Source organism: Bos taurus, chromosome 26 (assembly GCF_002263795.3).
Source record: "Bos taurus isolate L1 Dominette 01449 registration number 42190680 breed Hereford chromosome 26, ARS-UCD2.0, whole genome shotgun sequence".
In the NCBI taxonomy this organism is placed as follows: Eukaryota; Metazoa; Chordata; class Mammalia; order Artiodactyla; family Bovidae; genus Bos; species Bos taurus.
In genome coordinates, this window is record NC_037353.1 from 8,756,292 (window position 1) to 8,775,864 (window position 19,573).

Consider the following 19,573-nt stretch of genomic DNA (forward strand, 5'->3'; position numbering starts at 1 on the left):
TGATGTTGAAGCTGAAACTCCAGTACTTTGGCCACCTCATGTGAAGAGTTGACTCACTGGAAAAGACCTGATGCTGGGAAAGATTGAAGGCAGGAGGAGAAGGGGACGACAGAGGATGAGATGGTTGGATGGCATCACCGACTCGATAGACATGAGTTTGAGCAAGCTCTGGGAGTTGGGGATGGACAGGAAAGCCTGGCATGCTGCAGTCCATGGGGTTGCAGAGTCGGACACAACTGAGCAACTGAACTGAACTAAGGGCATAAATTTGCAGACATATTCCCTCTTCCTCTACAAGGAAGGACAGAAGTTAGTCATTGGAAACAACTTTAAGAGCCTAAAAACGCATCAGCCCAGAGATGGTGCAGGCGAACTCTATATAACAAACCCTGCTAACACTAACCTTTCTCCACCATTAGTTTCCCCATGTATTTGCCTTCTCACCTTTGCCTCCCCTAGAAGCTCAAAGTCTTTTCCTTTCTTCTGTCGCTACTCTAAAAATTTGCTGGAGAGTAACAGTACCATTGATTTTAGATATATTTTCTAAACAATAACCATTTCCCCATATTTTCTAAAGCAGTTCAGTTTTCAAATGTATTTTTCTCATCTCATACATCATCAAAATGTACAAGAAGGTTTACTATTTCAGTTTCTAAATTCTCTCCCAGAATGCTTATGCTACCTAGAAATTGTTTTAAAAATAGTTTTAGTTAGATGTGTGCTAATAATTTGAAACAGAAGCATTACATTTTTTTTAAAAGTCTCTATCGAATTTGTTAAAATATTGCTTTCGTTTTATGCTTTTTTTTTGGCCATGAGGCATACGAGATCTTAAGTTTCCTGGCCAGGAATCAAACACACACGCCCTGCACCGGAAGGTAGATTCTTAACCACTGGACCACCAGGGAAGTCCCCAAAGACTACTTTTTAAAAAAATCATTTTATTTTATTTTGGTTGTGCTGGGTCTTCACTGCTGTGTGAGCTTTCTCTAACTGAAGTGAGCAGGGGCTGTTCTTTGCTGCAGTGGCTTCTCTTGTTGCGGAGCACAGGCTCTAGGGCCTGTGGGCTTCAGCAGTGCGGCTCCCAGACTCTAGAACACAGGTTCAGTAGTGGCTCATGGGCTTAAGTGGCTCTGTGGCATGTAGGATCTTCCCAGATCAGGCATTGAATCTGCATCTCCTTCACTGGCACGCGGTTTCTTTATCACAGAGCCACCAGAGAAGCCCAGCACCACCACTTTTAATAATTGACAGACTTTGGAAGCCTGATGGGGGCTCTGATCCCCATGTGTAATAACAAAACACAACTAATTTAAAATACACCTTTGGTGTTTACACTGGGACTGCCTAGTGCTGGTAACAGATTAATAGTAGGTCCAGAGAAGACACAGTTTCTTGATTAATGCAAAATAAAAAAACCTGATCTAAAGTGAAACAACTTTTTATAGTCTACTGAGGATCAGAAATCCCCACTGGCTTGGAAATGAAAGCTTTTCCCTTTCAGTGAGAAAAATATCTATCAAATCTCTTCTAAATCTACACTATTAACAAATATATGTGACTCACGGAGTAAAAAAAAAGCTAATATAAGGAACATGACCCTGGTGACCAACACCACACTGCAGAATTAACAAGGCACAGGCCCATACAGGAGAAATCAAATTCAAGTCTATGTCCCCAAATAAATTCTAATACTAACTTTGAGAGCTAGGTGAGTTTTAACTATTTTCAGCCTAGAGGTGATCTAAAGGCGTAACTTCTAAATTGACGGCACCTAAATGTACATCCTGTGGTTGGTCCTAGCCAGAAAGGTGATGTCTGTGTCCCATCGTGTTTTATTCTTCTCCAACAAATGGCTCCCTGTGCCAGTCTCCTTCCCCGGTCTCTTGGATTTCAGGAAAAGCAAGTGTAGGTCTTCTTTACCTTTATCTCCACACTCAAAAAAAAAAAAAGCAAAAAACAAAAAAAAAACTAAGCAATTATACTAACTGTTAAAAATGAATACCCATCATCTGGTCAACTCTTGTCTAGTGATCACCGGCTGTTGGAGCCAGTCTTCTTGGCTCCAACGATCTGGTAATTTCCCAAATTTCCAGGGTTCACCTTCACTGAGCTTCTTTATCAATTGGCCAATGGTTAGCAGAACCACAGCTCAGCTGCACAAAAGGGATGCTCCTCATTCATCAAGCCAGTCAGCACGGGAACACATATTCAGGTTGTAAAGGGATCTGTAAAAGTTCCAGCTGTGGACTAAGGTAGAATACCACCAGGGGGCAGCAGAAAGCCTATGAAATTACAGACTCATCTTAGCACCCTTCCCAAACAGAAAGCAATGGCATCCCACTCCAGTACTCTTGCCTGGAAAATCCCATGGGCAGAGGAGCCTGGTGGGCTGCAGTCCATGGGGTCGCGAAGAGTCGGACACGACTGAGCGACTTCACTTTCACTTTTCACTTTCATGCACTGGAGAAGGAAATGGCAACCCACTCCAGTGTTCTTGCCTGGAGAATCCCAGGGATGGGGAAGCCTGGTGGGCTGCCATCTGTGGGGTCGCACAGAGTCGGACACGACTGAAGCGACTTAACAGCAGCAGACCATGAAGGGTTTGACAGACATCTTCCAACAGAGACCCTACACCTAAGCAATACATCTACGGGTGAAACTGCAAGAACTAGAACCCCTCTTTGCTAAATCATCAATTGAGGCTCCTTTCACTATACCCACGTGATTCTAACGTGGCTCTAGTGACTCTACAATTAGTCACATGGCCATTTCCACAGTCTCTCAAACATACTGCATATCTGGGCTATTCTGCAATCTCACCCAAATGAGACTATGCCTAGGGTGCAGGACCTCAAAGAAGTGCAAAGGCCTACAATTAAAGAACACAGTTTATGAGAAGCACTAACTAACCGTAAGACAATCACTTAAATATTTATTGTTGGTTTATATAGAAATGTAATAGGCTTTGTTTTCTGGCTTCCTTAACTATAATTTAATGCAACAAAATTAGAACCCTGCAACTAAATCAGTGATGTAAAAATATGTAAGTTTACAGAAGTTATTAAATTAGTTAACTTTTTCTAAGGCATGATAAAATTGAAAGATCTGAACAAGCACACTAAAGCTATTGTGCATCAGGTGAAATAAATTCTTAGTTCTTAAAAAGCCTTGAACACATATTACTATGTTATGTTATAGTGAACTAATTTTAAAATAAGTCATATATAAAGTATTATCTCAACTGAATGCACATTTACATGCATTTCTGAAATCTCTCAACATTAACACATGTGACACCAAATGTATAAAACACAGCTTTAAACAACCATAAAAATATCAATCAAAATATTCCACAGATAAAAAAAAACACAAGACAAAATATTTTATAAATTTGTCATAGATCACAGATATCAAGATCTCTTTAAAAATCAGTTAAGGAAATGATTTTAAACAAAGATTGCAAATAGGCCACACACAGACACAGAATTTTTTTTTAATCTCACAAGGTAACAAATAAATAAATATATAATAGCAAGGTACCATTCTTCAGTGATTGAGTTGGCAAAGATGAAAAAGAACTATAACTTAAAACAGCAAAAATGTCACCAAGGATTCAAGTTCTGCCAACTGTACCACAAATCCATTTATTTCTCTTTACTTCATACAACCACCATAGTTCAGCCAAGGCTACATTTCATTTAAATTACTGCCATGGCCTCCTCAATGGCGTTCTTGTGCCCAAACCAACTGTATTTGCCATGGGGCAGCAAAGAGAGCTTCTTCAACTGTGTGATTCCCGTATTTGAAATCCTGCAGTGTTCGCCAATGCTCTGGGAATAAAATCCACACCTAATTGTTACATAACTTGTAAGACTGGCCCTGCCTTCGTGTGGCCAAGCGCCTCCACTGTGCACCACACGACAACTACGCTGGTCTGTTTTCAGTTCCCAGCCACCCCAGGGCCTTGAAACACTCTCACCCTACTCCTTCTGCACTACAGACTTCCACTCAGCTTTCAGGCCTCCACTCTTACACGTCATCTCTTCACCAAGCCTTTCATGACCATCCTCCTATTGACATCATCTTCCTTGCTGAGTGTCTTTCTGCCCAGCCAAAATGGAAGCTCCAAGATACAGGGTCTCTTGTGTTTTTTTCATTACTGTATCCTTGGGAGCTAGCACACAGTAGGCATTCAATGTTAGTATCTGTTTCATGAGTGAAAAAATAAATACTAGAGAAGGAAGGCAGGTGACTGTATTTGATTCTAAGAACACAGGTGTTAAACACAGATTCTTTATCATCTAAGGCTGACCACATCATTCTCAATAATTTTTACAACTCCCACCTAACTAAAAAAAAAAAAAAAAAGGAATAAATTTATAAAACCATTTCATCAAAAAGTTACTTCAAAATATAATCTCCTGAAAAGAAATACAGCTAGGATTTTTTTCAGATGGGAAAACACACTTCCTTTAATCATACCATTTTTTCCTTTTAGACTTTCTTTAATATGAGAAGAAAATAACATTGGTCCCTGTTGGCAGGAACTTAATTCCTTAAACATAGAAAAGGAATCACTATCCAGTTGTTATGCCTAAACAGAAGGCTCAGAGAGGTTCCTTAATTTTTATTCTTTTATGAGCAAATTAAAAGACAATGCAGAGTCAATGCCATAACACAAAAACCAAAAGTATTCAAACATTTATAATTTCATATTTATACGATAATGAATTCAGTAAAAATACTTGTTTTTTTTCCCCCAAATTATATACACAGCTATTTTCTACCTAAAACTAAGCCCTCACACTTTTCAAAGTTACCAAAACCCTCCTCGGTAGTATGTTTAATCAGATTTTTAAGTGTCACAGTGGGAAAGAGCCTAAATATAAGACCTTACAGATGTTTCCCAACTGTTTCTGTAGGTGAGACTCCCAGATTCTTTTTGGATGCGCTGTTCCCATTAATTTGCATCAGCTGTTGAGACACTGGCTGGAATAGTAACACAGGCACATCTGAGCAAATGCATGGAGATGGCAAGTCCCTAATTACTCGCTCCTCATTAGGCCCTGGCCGCTAAAATAGAACTACAAGGATCACTGTTCTGAGTTGCGTTTCTTAATGTTCAGATCATGTAGTCTCATCTTTCTTTCCAAATTCTATATGCATTAATACCTAAACCATTTGACAAAATGTCAGTTTTACATACAAGGAGAACACTGTGTTATCATAACCTGAAAAGGTGACATAGCTCATTAAAAGCATTTCAGAATCCTGTCAAATGATCTAAAGATGTAAAATGTGAGATCAAAGAATTTAACTTTCAAATGTCACAAGTTATTTCAGTATAAAAGAGAACGAGGAGCAGGGGAAAATATGGATTTAATTTGCAAAGACATAAAGCACCAGTCACAAGGATGGAAACTGGAAAAATGACTAAGAGCAATGGTAGACTACATGTAGGACAAAAGAATCTCTCAATGTCTCATCAGCGGGAGGGCAGATAAAATTTTCCCCTAAAATGCCCCAAACGGCACTTCAAAGTATTTCTGAAAACTACATTCTTACCATAAAATAACAATGGCAATCCTCTGGGTTTCTAATCCACATCTGATTATGTTCCACACCTGTGCTACAAGAAGCAACTCACACGCATAATAAAAGATCTGCACACCTAAATTCTTTTTGTAAAGAGCTAAGTCTGTATTATAGAGATCCAGTTCATTAAAGGAACTTGATGATCAGAATTCAGAGAGTCTATTAACAAAGCACTCTGGCAAGGTGTGAGGCACATCAACTTCACTGAAAACACAGCTCAGATTTATTTTCTGTTTATATTCATAATGAGCTTTTCTTTTTGGCATAAACAAAGCCAGCACTAAAGAGCCAAGGGCTGAAAAGTATACATATTAATAAAAGCCAAATCACTGAATCCAAATAAAACCAAACATTAATTACGTGTGTACTATGCATAAAGCACTGTCATGGGCATCCTGGGAGACAGGCATGCATACAGCATGGTTCCTGTCTAACTAGGCTAAAAAGCCCAAAAACCAAATTTCAACTCTTCTCCAAACCTACTCCTTGTGCATGCCCTCTTAAGCTTAGTAAATTTCAATTCCATCATACTATATGCAACGAGAGATTAAATAGCTAACATCTGTTGGATCAGCGAAAAAGCAAGAGAATTCCAGAAAAATATCTACTTCTGCTTCATTGACTATGCTAAAGCCTTTGACTGTGTGGATCACGACAAACAGTGAAAAATTCTTCAAGAGATGGGAATACCAGACCATCTTATCTGCCTCCTGTGAAACCTGTAAGCAGGTCAAGAAGCAACACTTAGAATTGGACATGGAACAACGGGCTGGTTCCAAATTGGGAAAGGAGTACGGCAAGGCTGTATACTGTCACTCTGCTTATTTAACGTACGTGCAGAGTACATTATGCAAAATGCCAAGCTGGATGAATTACAAGCTGGAAGCAAGATTGCCAGGAGAATCATTAACAACCTCAGATACATAGATGACACCACCCTTAAGGAAAGGGTGTCTCTGGTGGCTCAGATGGTAAAGTTTTTGCCTGCAATGCTTGAGACCTGGGTTCGATCCCTGGGTTGGGAAGATCCCCTGGAGGAGGGCATGGCAACCCACTCCAGTATGCTTGCCTGGAAAATCCCCATGGACAGTGGAGCCTGGTGGGCTACAGTGCATGGGGTCTCAGAGTCGGACATGACTGAGCAACTAAGCACAGCACAATGGCAGAAAGCGAAGAGGAACCAAAAGACCTCTTGATAAAGGTGAAAGAGGAAGAGTGAAAAGGCTGGCTTAAAACTCAACATTCAAAAAATGAAGATCACGACATCTGGTCCCATCACGTCATGGCAAATAGATGGGGAAATAGTGACAGACTTTATTATCTTTGGATCCGAAATCACTGCAGACAGCAACTGCATCCATGAAATTAAAAGACACTTGCTCCTTGGAAGGAAAGCTATGATGAACCTAGACAGCATATTAAAAAGCAGAGACATCACTTTGCTGACAAAGGTGCATATAGTCAAAGCTATGGTTTTTCCAGTAGTCATGTACAGATGTGAGAGTTGGACCATCAAGAAGAATAAAGAGCGCCAAAGAATTGATGCTTTCAAACTGTGGTATTGGAGAAGACTCTTTAGAGTCCCCTGGACTACAAGCAGGTCAAACCAGTCAATCCTGAAGGAAATCAATCCTGAATATTCACTGGAAGGACTGATGCTGAAGCTGAAGGTGTAATACTTTGGCCACCTGATACAAAGAGCTGACTCACTGGAAAGGGCCCTGGTGCTGGGAAAGATTGAGGGCAGAAGAGGGCGACAGAGGATGAGATGGTTGGATGGAATCATAGACTCAATGGACACGAGTTTGAGCAAATTCTAGGAGATAGTGAAGGACAGGGAAGTCTGGAGTGCTGCAGTCCATGAGGTCTCAAAGAGCTGGACATGACTGAGTGACTTAACAACAACATATATTCTAGCAAAGACATCGCTGGCAAGCTTTACCTGCCCCTATTCAATCCATTAGCGCATACGACCCATAATACTCAAAGAAGTGAATGTGAAGTCACTCAGCTGTGTCCAACTGTTGGCCACCCCATGGACTATAGCCTAACGGGATCCTCCGTCCATGGGATTTTCCAGGCAAGAATACTGGAGTGGGTTGCCATTTCCTTCTCCAGGGGATCTTCCCAACCCAGGGATCGAACCCGGGTCTCCCACATTGTAGGCAGATGCTTTACCATCTGAACCATCAGGGAAGTCCCAAGAAGTATCTGTGAACTAATGGAAAATTTTTATTCCGAAATACTCCAAACTTGAGTAGAAATAAATAGTCGTACCTAAAACCTTCAATGGACTAGTATAACATCTAGCACAGCATAGGCATTCAATAAATATTTGTTGAATGAATGAATGAATGGAGTGGAATTAATCATTAATAGTGTCTAGTATAACTAAGCACTTAATTGATAACTAAGCACTTTAACTGATCAATTAAAGTATTTTGTTTTGTTAGCTTCTGGTGGACAACAAAGTGATTCAGGCATATATCTTATCAATAAAAGGCTATAATAAATAAATTGAAATAAATAGCTATTTTAAAAGTGGATGCCCTCCCCCAATACACACACTTTCCTTCTCCCCACTAAAAACCCTCAGACACACCCCCATGTTCTCTATTATCAACAGAAACTGAGAGGAGAAACTGTCAAGCTGACAGACTAAATTTAGCAGACAGATCCAAGTTAAGAGTTCCTCTCAGAGCACCCCCAGAAATAGCTCTGGTTTTACCAAACTAAATTTCCTCGGTCTGTCACTCTGGGCTTCATTTTATGAGCTTCTGGTTTTATCAAATGGCCACAAGGAATTATATACTATTAAAAAATAGTACCACAACATGCTGGTTGGTGTAACGTCTTGGCAAAGAGAAACTTGCTTTCTGACCTTCCTTGAAACACCTAACACATGTAAATCAAAATAACAAAGGTCAAAGTCTTTAGAAGCAAGCAACTTCAGGACTTACAAGCAGCAGTACAATAGATTCTTAATAAGAAAAAAAAATGTTTAAATCTCCTATGTGAAGGTATATAAACTATAAAATTATCCAATTCTTTAAGCAAAATTTTTGGGTAAGTTTATTGTATCCATTTTGTAGCTGAGGACATGGAGGCTCAGAAACTAAGCAACCTCAAGTTAGATCTTTAGCACTAGAATACTGCCACAATTCTATACATCAAAGAATTATCCAGAATTTATCACTAAATTATTTAGACTTGAACAAAGCCAACTGATCCACTTCTTTTTGTCTTTTAGTTTAAAAAGGCTTCCACTATAATTATATTTTATCAAGATTTTTAAAACTTACAAAGGATTGTTTTTTTTTTTTTTTTTGCATTCTCCTATTTGGCTTGAAGTTTGAAAACAATTTATCCATTTTTTTCCCCAAAATATCAATCTTTTAATACGACAAAAATATGGCTTTCTTCTTGGCTCTTTTGCATTAAACAGTATTAGCTTCACTATGCCAATGACATTTATAGAAAAAAGTTTGAGAGAGCTGGGTAGCAAGAAGACACAGAAACATGATATTTTTAATTTGGAGATGTAGGATGTAGAAATTATTTGAAAAAAATAAGAACAGTTTTATAATGAATAGTTTTCATTTTTGTTGGTAAAAATTTATATAACTTTGATTTAAAATTCCCTTAAGTATAAAATTCCCTATTAATATTGCTCCATATACACACACAAAATTTATCATGTAATTTTATAATAGTAATGAAATATATGCATAGCTTTTTTTCAACAGGCACAAAGTTGCTGGGTTTTTTTTTTCCTCCTAGTATAAGGTCTATCTAATGGGGATGGAGTTTAGCTAATGTTTTGAACACACATATTTAAACATGCTGCTGCTGCTAAGTCGCTTCAGTCATGTCTGACTCTGTGCGACCCCATAGACGGCAGCCCACCAGGATCCCCCGTCCCTGGGATTCTCCAGGCAAGAACACTGGAGTGGGTTGCCATTTCCTTCTCCAATGCATGAAAGTGAAAAGTGAAAGTGAAGTCGCTCAGTCGTGTCCAACTCTAGCGACCCCATGGACTGCAGCCTACCAGATTCCTCCGTCCATGGGATTTTCTAGGCAACAGTACTGGAGTGGGGTGCCACTGCCTTTTCGATTTAAACGTGAGGCAGCCATAAAGCATGTGATTAAAATGAGCTTTGAAAATCTCCAAGATTGAGTTAGAATTCTTCCTCATTCCTTCACTAACAATAACAACCATTTGTATGATCTTAGGTGAGTTACCTAACAGTTGAAATTTGTGTTGCCTCATCTCTAAACCGAGAATATATAATACTGATCTCAGATGGCTTAAAATATTTTTTATTTTGATATAATTGTAGATTTATATAAAAGTTAAAATAATAGAACAGAAAACATTTCTCCTGTATTAAACTTAACTGCAGTAGCTATCAAAATCAAGAAATTAACATTGCTATATTATTAACTTAAAAACAGATTATACTTGAATTTCACCAATTTTCCCCCAATCCCCTCTTTCTAGTCCCACAATCTCCTTAATCTCCTCCAATATGTGGTAATTCCCCAATCTTTCTTTGCCATTATGACCTTGATACTATTGAAAAAAAAAAGTTATTCTGTAGAATGTCTCTCAGTTTGGGTTTCTCAGATGTTTTCATGATTAAAGTTATGCATTTCTGGCAAGAATACCTAGAAGTGATGTTGTGTCCTATTCAGTAATCATATCAAGAGTTAATTACATGAACTTTATATATCATATCGGGGCAATGCAAACCATGATTCTTTAAGAAAGTTGTTTTTCTATGCGGTGGTTCTGGGAACATACCTTCAACCAATGGCAGCTATTGTTATGGTAAAATCAAAATTAAGAACAAAAGTTTGGAAGTATGTACACTCGGGTTCCAATGTTCATTTTATGAGTTCCTGCCATGTGACCGTGGACAAGATTTTTTAATTTCTCCAGTTTCCACAGCGTCCAGTTAAGACAAAACTACCTGTGAAGCTGTTACGAAGCTGTGATAAAGAAGAGGAAATGAAATAATGTAAGTAAAGTACTTAGTGCCTGGAATTTATGCATGTTCCATGGAATCAATCACTACTATTATTTTTTAAGTAAGTTACTATTTGTCTGCAAAACAAGCGCTATGGCTTAAGACAAAGAAATCTGAGATCTGAGGGGGCAGAAAAGTGAGTTAGAGCATCGTGGGAGTAGGAGTAGGCTGGAACGATGTCAGATTGAGGGAAAGGCATGGAAGAACAAAAAGCACATCCCTTTTATTTCATCTCATCTTTCCCTGCAGAAACCAGCATTACAAGTGGGGCCTGAGAACCCAAAGGCATTCGTGCTTGATTTCTGGCAGAGAACCCCATGATGCAAGAGCCAATTATCTGCTCTGTGCCATGAAAGCTCCTCCCTTATTTAATCTGCTCTTGTAAAATCACTACCTTCTGCTTGCCAGGGTCTCTTGCAGGGATTTTTAGGCTGTGGACACATGACATCAAACTAGTTGCAGCTGCCTCTGCTGTTACACTCGGGTGTAGACAGGAGAGGAATTCTAACACACCTAACACACGGTAGTTAAAATACATTCTTCCTTTTAAAAAATAAGCCTTACCCTAAAGAAACCAAAAAATAAATGTAAAACTAATCCTGGGGGCATCTGGACTTTAAACACTTCTCAGACCATATGAAGGATCATAGAAGTAATTACTGCGCCACAGCCTTTATGGATTTAACCTCAGCTTTCAAAAGCCATGTCATTATTCATAGACATGAGAGAGCAGCAATAAGAACTGTGTTACTTCATAGAGCATAAATACTGATTACAAAAGTATCCGAGCATCATTAAGTGTTAAAGTATTTATAACTAGAAAATCAGCCTTCTATAAGATACTATTATTACTAGCTGAGCTCTACAGTATCCATACCTTAGAGAGTGGGAACCTGTATGTCCACAGAGCTGAAACAAAATGCACATGTGGCTCTCTGAAAAAACCAATCTGCCAGATGGAGCCTGATGCTATGGCTCCCAGGCCAGGACGAGGACCATGTGACCTATAAATGACAGTGAAGAGCACTGAATTTTCAGAGGATGGTTTAAGCAGAAAACTAAGTGGGATCAAGAGTCCAGGGTCCCTTCTCAGCACATTTCTGCCCCACGTGTGAGATGGAAGGTCCATTACTTACTTGCTCTCTCACCTTCCTGCTCTATCTTCTAGCTAACAGTAATGAGAGTTTACTAGGACCTAGTAAACATCACTTCATGGCAAATAGATGGGGAAACAGTGGAAACAGTGACAGACTTTATTTTTCTGGGCTTCAAAATCACTGTGGATGGTGATTGCAGCCATGAAATTGAAAGACGCTTGCTCCTTGGAAGGAAAGTTATGACCAACCTAGACAGCATATTAAAAAGCAGAGACATTACTTTGCCAACAAAGGTCCGTCTAGTCAAGGCTATGGTTTTTCCAGTGGTCATGTATGGATGTGAGAGTTGGACTGTGAAGAAAGCTGAGCACTGAAGAATAGATGCTTTTGAACTGTGGTGTTGGAGAAGACTCTTGAGAGTCCCTTGGACTCAAGGAGATCCATCCAGTCCATCCTAAAGGAGATCAGTCCTGGTTGTTCATTGGAGGGACTGATGTTGAAGCTGAACCTCCAATACTTTGGCCACCTGATGTGAAGAGCTGACTCATTTGAAAAGACCCTGATGCTGGGAAAGATTGAGGGCAGGAGGAGAAGGGGACGACAGAGGATGAGATGGTTGGATGGCATCACCGTCTCAATGGACATGGGTTTGGGTGGACTCTGGGAGTTGGTGATGGACAGGGAGGCCTGGTGTGCTGTGGTTCATGGGGTCGCAAAGAGTTGGACACGACTGAGCGACTGAACTGAACTGAACTAGGACCTAAGCTTTTTAGACTCTACACTCATTGAAATCCAAGCAATCCTATCAAAAGGGTTAAGAATGCCTGTTGACAGGTGAGGACTGAGGGCCCGGAAGTAAGGCCCAGTGCTCAAGGTCACAGGCCAGAGCAGGGCTCCAACACCGAGCAGCGCGCCCCTAGTGTGACGCTGTCCCTTCCCTTCAAACCACAGGGCAAAGCTGACAGAAGATTCTGGAACGCGTTTTCAGTTCCTTAAAATGAGGTGCACTGTTGCCACAAGCCCCGTAACTGACAATTCTTCTCTCTTCTTTCCCTGTGGTCTCAGTCACATTGCTTCTGGGTCAAACACCCCACGCACTGGAGAGACCTAAAACAAACACAGGCCTCTCCCATGTCCTCCACCCTCTGCCACAGCCTGGCTCCATCTGCTGGAGACAACTGCAGGCTTCCTATGGAGCCTGAGCTGAGGACACCGCCTTCCTCCCAGGCTCTGAGCGCCCCTCCTGCTCCAGGGCGCCACCTGCACACACCACACAGGCACGTCCTGAACACAAGTCACATGTGCAAAGGTGTGGGTCACATGGGGGACGAACTTCCTAGAGAAGGGAGTTCCACACAGGCTCACCTTCCGGGGGATTCTTTCAGACTGCTCCCTTGCCCAGGTCAGAAAGCTCTCCCCACCCATATTACTACTCCCTCAGGTCCCAAGCCTTAAGGAGCTATTCAGTTCAGTTCAGTTCAGTCACTCAGTCGTGTCCGACTCTTTGCGACCCCACGAATCGCAGGACGCCAGGCCTCCCTGTCCATCACCAACTCCCGGAGTTCACTGAGACTCAAGTCCATCGAGTCAGTGATGCCATCCAGCCATCTCATCCTCTGGCGTCCCCTTCTCCTGCCCCCAATCCCTCCCAGCATCAGAGTCTTTTCCAATGAGTCAACCCTTCGCATGAGATGGCCTAAGTACTGGAGTTTCAGCTTTAGCATCATTCCTTCCAAAGAATACCCAGGGCTGATCTCCTTTAGAATGGACTGATTGGATCTCCTTGCGGTCCAAGGGACTCTCAAGAGTCTTCTCCAACACCACAGTTCAAAAGCATCAATTCTTCGGTGCTCAGCTTTCTTCACAGTCCAACTATTAAAAGGACCAAATGACTGATTTACACCTGTTTGAATGAACTTATTTACCTTATGCTATTTCTTTCTTCAAAAAAGACTTTCCCTCTTATAAAACCAATATATTCCCTTAAAAGAGATTCGAATGATACAGCAGTACATTCAAGTTAGATAGGAAGGAAGAGGGGGGAGGGAGGGAGCGAGGAAGTGCAAGCAAGCTTCCTCGACCACATCCTTCAGAGATAACTAGTTCTAACAGTTTGATGTTCAGCCTTCAGGACTTTAAAAAAAAATGCAAATCTAAATGTTAAAAGAAAAAAGAAAGGGATCGGACTTACCTATATCGTATAATATCATCTGTCTAAAGGAGAGGGAGGGAAGGAGATAGATACCTATTTGTTAACATATCAAATATATACATAAAATATCACTTGAAGGCTTCAAAATAAGTAGTCATAGCAACTGACTCCAGGAGCAGGACCTGGGTGGCGAGGATGGGAAGTACACTTGTCACCGTACATCCCTTCTTACCATGTGAACTTGAAACCATATGAATGCATTATCTACTCAAAACACTAACAAGAGTTAAACATACAATGGAGAAAATGGACTTATTAAGAGTCCAAACAGTGCCTAGCATAGAGCCGTCACTCCACGGATACTGCAGAATGAAAGAAGCAAATGAGTCTATGTCTTCCAATATAGTAGGAATTATTCTGCCTACTGTAAGTCACAAACAACAGCAGCAGAACAAAAACACTTGGCAACTGACAAGGAAAGGTGACCATGATCGGTTCTTATAAGAGAAATGGTGTGCACTAAGAGTGAGAGAAGATTTCAGATTTCATCTAGCAACTGGCAAAGATATCAATTACCATTCTAACATCTCCTCCCAAGATTCCTATTGGCAAAGAGAGTAAAATACAGCCATCCAAAACTCTGGGTGCATAGACTCTGCAAGAGGGACAATTTTTATGTTTAGTTGACCTTAAAGTTACACGTAAATTTTGTATTTTGCTCTATAATAAGGGTTGCTGCTGCTGCTGCTAAGTTGCTTCAGTCGTGTCCAACTCTGTGCGACCCCACAGACGGCAGCCTACAGGCTCCCCCGTCCCTGGGATCCTCCAGGCAAGAACACTGGAGTGGGTTGCCATTTCCTTCTCCAGTACATGAAGGTGAAAAGTGAAAGTGAAGTCGCTCAGTTGTGTCCGACTCTTAGCAACCCCATGGACTGCAGCCTACCAGGCTCCTCCGTCCACGGGTTATGTTCATACAAAAATCACTGTCTTTGCCCAAATCTTTAAGAAATATGTTTATCATGTTACTTCACACTTCTTGACCCACCACCTCACATATGGGGGAATTCTAGCACTCCAATGTAAAAGTCAGAAACTAGCTGAATCTTCAAATCTTAAATAAACTGGGGTCATCAAAACCAGTGCTTTGCCCAAGATCACATGACAAAGACTGGCAAAGCTAAGACCAGGCTGTGAGAGCAGTTTCTCATGAGAGCCTAAGTCTTTCTGGGTGACTTTCTCCCCACCTCCACCCATCCTGCACACACCTCCCACTGACTCCCCCAAACAAAAACCCTCTCACATTCACCTGGGTCTGTGGGCCCACATCCACTCTGCAGAACCACTCAGTCCAGCTGCGCCATGTTTTATGTTTATAAAACCTCCCACAAGCTCCGTATCTCATCAGACTTTGTATGAAGACATTTTTTGTTTTTATAAACAAAACTGTTCCTACGTACTTTAGTAATTATCCTGGCTGTACCATTTGCATATTGGTTAATGCACTAATTGCAGATCTGCATGTTTTATTTATCTGATAAGACCAGAACCTTGGTATGACAACATTTGGTTAACCAACCATTTTGATTAACTTAATGTTTGAAAACAGTACAGTCCACAACCCCGTGGACTGTAACCTACCAGGCTCCTCCATCCATGGGATTCTCCAGGCAAGAATACTGGAGTGGGTTGCCATTTCCTTCTCCAGAGGATCTTCCCGACCCAGGGATTGAACCCGGGTCTCCCGCCTTGCAGGCAGACGCTTTAACCTCTGAGCCACCAGGGTTTTTGTCTATTGCTTAACATCTTCCATAATACACAGCCCCCTGATTTTAATTGGATTTCCCTTGACTGTTTGAAAGCAATGTCATTAAAATTAGGTTAACCAGCTTTCCCTGGTGGCTCAGTGGTAAATAATCTGCCTGCCAACGCAGAAGACATAGGTTTGATCCCTGATCCGGGAGGATCCCACATGTCATGGGGCAACTAGCCCAGGCGCCACAACTACTGAGCCTGTGCGCTACAGCTGGGGAGTCGCAACTACTGAAGCCCGCACGCCCTACAGCCCGTGCTCCGCAACGAGAGAAGCCACGGCAGTGAGAAGCCAGTGCACCACAGCCAGAGAACAGCACCCCCTCTCTGCAACTAGAGGAAAAAGTCCATGCAGCAATGAAGACCCAGCACCGCCCAAACTAAATAAATAAATAAAATTATATTTGAAAATTAGATTATGTCATACAAAGAACTTCTTGAATAATAAACATGGGTTAAAATATCTGCACTGAAATTATGTTCCATTCTTCCTCAAAATATTCGGTACTTTATGTGTGTGTAATGTCCATAAATCAAATGCATAAATCCTGTTTTACAAAAGACACCTGCAGCAGGCAAAACACTTTAGCAGGAAACCAATTTTAACTGGTGAAAGAAAAAAAAAGTTATCTCTGGGAGAAATAAGTATACACATTTTTAGATAGCTACTATAAAAATGTCCTGAACAAAGCGTCAACTCTGAAGAATCACTGTATTCCCTCAGGGAATTTAAGCTAATAGAACATTCGCATCTAGATTTTTTTTTTGGAGGGACTGAGATATTTGGAGCTTGCACAAATTCCAATGGGAGTGAAGGAATGTCTGAATAATTTCTCTACTGGATCAAATATCTCTAGTCCCCAGGAAAAATTTCAGAGATTTTAGGCTCAAATGAATTCTACTCTGTCACAAAAGTAACCAGTGCATGAAGGTACAGATGGCAATGGGAGTCTGGGTCTGGGATAACAGCGGAGAGAGGCGGAAACCAGTGCCATGGGGAGGGACGCTGATGACGGCAATCAGACAGCTCCGCAAGGGTTCTGCTTGCTGCCTGGGCCCTGCCTGGGAATAAGACCCAGTAAGAGTATGACCTTCCCCAAGTATCTCCAAGACCTCATCCGAGGTGGTGCAAATTTCCCAACATTTAAAACAACAATGTTTAAGTACAAAGGAAAATGCAAGTTCCAATTTCACAACACAGTCTAAAGCAACTCAAAAACCATCCAAAGCATAAAGACTTCTAGGCCAGGAGACATAAGACATAAGTCACGTCAATGACTACCTCTCTCATCTTCCAATGTCTCTGTTAGTTCATTGAGCAGAAATTTCGTATCTTTCCTCCCTCACAATGCTATTGTAAGACTTGAATATGACAAACCTCCCAAAACCGTGAAATGTTACACGTATCACTACAGTACTCAAAGGATGGCAAATTTATAAATGATTAAATTGTAATATCAACAATTTAGTTTCCTGTCTCGGTAACTAAAGAAACAAAACAGGATCCACACGCAATCCTTTAGACAGTTTTATTCAAAGCTATGCTTTCTGTATGAGCTTAATAAATAATACAAATCATTATGACTTAGATTTGGGTCTACTTCTTCTAAACGTACCATCACACAATGAAGGCCTAGCCGCACACCTGACTCCACAGGCTCAGGAGGCAACAGGCATACCTCTGGGTTCTACCAGTAACTGGACCATGAGCTTCACACCAACAGTGTCATCCTGCCCGGGATCCCTGAAGACCAGCCCATCAAGCACCATGCAGAGGACAATGCCTCCAGAAGAGCACACCTTCATCATGCCACCAGGGCACAGTCCAAGAGTTATTTCAATAACGAGAGAAAGAAAGGTCAACAGACAAAGAGTAAATAACAACAAACATGAGAACAAAGTACTGGGAAGGAAACGGCGATGATGTCTGAAGTTTGCTTTGCCTCCCTCTTCTGCCTCCCCGGACCCTGAACAAAGTAGGGCAGAGGCAAAGATGGAACAAGAATCACGGAAAGCCGATGGCTGTCAATGCTGGGTGATAAGCATACAGACTGAGCTACCAGTCCCTCCACATTCTCAAAAACTGTCACTGCAAAATGTTTAAGCCATACTACAGTATGGATTCAATTTTTGTTTTGAAAATTACACACAAAGACACACAAAAACATAAGGGACCTGGGGAAAAAAGAAATAAGAATGGTGAAGATAATTAAGAAAGGAGATCTTATGAAAATCATAAATGGGAACAAAGTTTTACATCGTGTGTTGAATACTCAAGGGAACAACTCTTTGCCTCAGGAGAAATAAGGTTTTAGCAAGTTGGAATTAAAAAAAATTAAAGAAAACATGCAGCTAAATTGTTCTAACTAAAGTGAAATTCTCACCAAAAAAGGCTTTTTAAGAGTCTATTCTGAAGCCTTTAACCACTGGGCCATCCATCACTATCCATTTATTAAGTGATAATTCCTATCATTAGCATTTAGACACAGGCCATGTGAAAGAGAATCTACTGAAAAGAGTAGTAGTGAATATACCAGTAGTAGTCAACCAATACCAAGTATCTAAGTCATGATGTGAATGAGCAGTATATTATTATTCTTACTTTTGCTCAGAGCACAGTTATTTTTCAGGAACTACCTTTGATAAGAGTTTTCCATATTAAAAAAAAAAATCAGTATGCCCGTTCTAGAAAATTTTATAGAGAAAAGAATAAAGAAAAAGAATATAATTATGTTATCAAAGGCAACCTATGCCAACATTTTACTTCCTTCCTTCTGATACTGCTCCACGTCATGACTGTACACCCTATTACTACTCTTCCTGTTACCCCAACTGCAGTTACTTCCACCACTTTTCACCCATCATTTACTCAAAGTAACATTGTATTTTTACCACTCTTCACATATTTTTTCCAGTTTTATCAAGAAATAATTGACATATATCACCATATGTATTTAAACTGTACAAAACAGCATGATGGTTTGATTTACATATTGGGAAATGATCATCACAATAATTTTAGTTAACATCCACCATCTCATGTAGGTAAAAGAAAAAGAAAAAAATAGTTAAATTACCCTTGTGGTGAGAACTCTTAGGATCTACTCTCAACTTTCTTATGTATTATGTGGTAATTAACTATAGTCATTATTTCACTAGTCATGATTTCATTATGTCACTGGTACTTATTTATCTTATAACTGTAAGTTTGTACCTTTTGACCATCTTTTTTCAAATTCTTCCTCCCCCCACATACCACCTCTCATAACCATAAATTTGACTTCTATGAGTTTTTTTTTAAATTAGACTCCACATAAAGTGAGATCATAGAGTATTTGTCATTCTGTTTGATGTATTTCACCTAGCATAATGCCTTCTAGATTCATCTATGTTGTTACAAATGGTGATTTTCTCATTTTTTAGAGCTAAATTATATTCCATTGCACGTCTGTATCTATACACACCACAACTTCTTTATCCATTCATTCATCAGGCATGCTTAGGTTGTTTTCAGGTCTTGGCGACTGCAGACAATTCTGCTATGAGCATGGTAATGCAGATATTGTTTCCAGTTATTGTTTTCACTTCCTTTGGATATATTCACAGAAGTGAATGGCTGGACCATACGGTAGTTCTGGTTTTAATTTTCTGAGGAATCACCATTCTGTTTTTCATAGTAACAGTACCAATTTACATTCCCATCAACAGTGCACAGGAGTTACCTTTTCTCTGCATTCAAACCAGCATTTGTTATCTCCTGTCTTTTTGGTGACAGACATTCTGATAGCTATGGGGGTGATATCTATCGTGGATTTAATTTGCATTTCCCTGGGAGTTGGTGATGGACAGGGAGGCCTGGCGTGCTGCAATTCATGGGATCGCAAAGA

The 19,573-nt window shown here is 40.5% G+C and overlaps 1 protein-coding gene across 35 annotated transcripts in view; it reads right to left on the reverse strand.

Annotated features, from left to right (window-relative positions):
* SGMS1 (sphingomyelin synthase 1) overlaps positions 1–19,573 on the reverse strand; it is a 323,882-nt gene that overhangs the window by 55,711 nt on the left and 248,598 nt on the right. Inside the window, exon 10 of one of the 35 annotated variants that reach the window (XM_059881888.1) lies at positions 1–19,573. This exon is cut by the window's left edge and continues 12,983 nt beyond it; it is cut by the window's right edge and continues 18,807 nt beyond it. The exons of the other annotated variants lie outside the window; for them this stretch is intronic. The gene's annotated coding sequence lies outside the window, so the exon portion shown is untranslated. 35 annotated transcript variants of the gene reach the window in all.